Source organism: Pteropus medius, unplaced genomic scaffold (genome assembly GCF_902729225.1).
Source record: "Pteropus medius unplaced genomic scaffold, Ma_sr-lr_union100, whole genome shotgun sequence".
Lineage (NCBI taxonomy): Eukaryota > Metazoa > Chordata > Mammalia > Chiroptera > Pteropodidae > Pteropus > Pteropus medius.
In genome coordinates, this window is record NW_024353907.1 from 859,588 (window position 1) to 861,655 (window position 2,068).

Consider the following 2,068-nt stretch of genomic DNA (forward strand, 5'->3'; position numbering starts at 1 on the left):
CAGTGGCCAGCACCTTTGTTATAAATTGGGTGGCCATATATATGGTGATCTGGATAATCTGTTTCTTGGCTTTTTATTCTATTTTTTTTATCTATTGCCATCTTATCTCAATTCTTGTCTCTTTATAATAAATATTGATATTGGTAACAAAAGCTTCCAAATTTTTTCTTCCTCAAAATTGTCTTAGTGATTTTTGACCTTTTGCATTTCTATAAGCATTTTATAATTAGTTTGTCAATTTACACAAACAACATTTTTTGAGTTTTCATTGGGATTCCATTAAATCTATAAATTAATTTGGAGGAAATAGGCATCTTGTTTTACATTTTAATGCTATTAAATACTGTATAACTTGTTCAGTTATGTTCAGACACATTTCCATTAGCAATATGTAAAATACCTACTTCTCTGTGTTATCATCACCACTATTATCAATCTTTAAAAAATATACATTATCTGATGAATAAAAATAATATGTTGTTCTAATTTGAATTTTTTTAACTTTTCCTAAACCTGAGCATCTTTTCATATTTTTTCCATTTGAATTTCCTTTTCTATGAATTGATTTTTTACTTAAAATTATTTGTGTTAATTCAATTGTAGGTTTCTTTGTATTTTGCAGATGCATTGGATACTATGCAATGCTACCCAGATGCTCTTTCAGGAAAGAATCACTATTTCACCATCTGCCTGGAGTGTTGGCTACTCATAGGTCACAACTGTGCCCTCTCGGGAACTTACTCTTGGCCAGAGTATGCTGCGTCAACCAAAGTTATATTTCATGATTGGCTGATGCTTGTGCATAGAGACACAGTTTCTTTGCCTTAAGGTAGGGCACCTCTGAAAGGCCACCCCAGCTTTAAGACTCCTCCACTGGATTAGCTAAGGTTGGTGATGCAACTGTACTGTAGTTCAGACTCTTCCTCTACGTAATTTTGCTTCCCTTGTTCCCTCACAGGTAGTTTGGTACAAGAACATTTTCCAGTAAGCCTCCTGCATGAAAATCTCAGAGACTCAGAGTCTGGTTTTCCAGAATCCTGGCCTATGACAGTTTATATAGGAAGTGGTCACAGATAGCAGATTATAAAATACTATAAAGATTGATCATCTGCAGGCTGCCTGGAAATACAGACTTCAACAATGGTCAAAGGCAGAGTGTGAAAAGTCCCTGGCACCCTGTGGTTGTACAGTTGTCAAAATTTACACCCATGGAGCTCTTTCGTCTAGGCGGCGAACATGCCGTCCAGACTGAAGAAGAACCGGAAACTTCGGGGCCACATGAGCCACGGCCACAGTCATATCAGCAAGCACCAGAAGCACCCGGGAGGCTGAGGTAATGCTGGTGGCATGCATCACCACAGGGTCAACTTTGACAAATATCGCCCAGGTTACTTTGGGAAAGTTGATATGAGACATTACCACTTAAAGAGGAACTAGAGCTTCTGGCCAGCCATCAACCTTGATAAACTGCGGACATTGGTCAGTGAGCAGACATGGGTAAATGCTGCCAAAAACAAGACAGGAGCTGCTTCTATCACTGGTGTGGTGTGGTCAGGCTATACTACAAAGTTCTGGGGAAGGGAAAGCTCCCAAAGCAGCCTGTAATCGTGAAGGCCAAATTCTTCAGAAGAGCTGAGGAGAAGATTAAGAATGTTGTTGGGGGGAGGGCTGTGTCCTAGTAGCTTGAAACCACTTGGAGAGAAGTTCATTAAATACTCACAAGTGTTTTCTAAAAAAAAAAAAAAAAAATTACACCCAGAGTAAACTCCTATAGGACATTGGAGTAGAATGCAGATGTGTCTGCAATATCTCAGGCATTTGAGCTATTCGGGGAGGTAGTGATTTTAAGGACTTGGGATTAGATAGCTGTTGTTGGGGACCATCATATTAGATAAAGGCAATGCAATACCAAAATAGATTAATTAGTGACTAAAAGCTAAATTTATACACCAGATGGTCTCTTTTGCAGCATAAAAAGGGGCTGTCTTTCTGCAGCCATGGGGCAGAAAAAGGAAGGATCAGGCCCAGGACTTAATTACCAAAGTAGCAAAGCTCCACAGGAAGTTGA

The 2,068-nt window shown here is 39.0% G+C and overlaps 1 pseudogene; it reads left to right on the forward strand.

Annotated features, from left to right (window-relative positions):
- The first annotated feature begins 1,236 nt into the window (after positions 1-1,236).
- LOC120593667 (60S ribosomal protein L27a-like) lies at positions 1,237-1,783 on the forward strand (annotated as a pseudogene).
- The last annotated feature ends 285 nt before the right edge of the window (positions 1,784-2,068 follow it).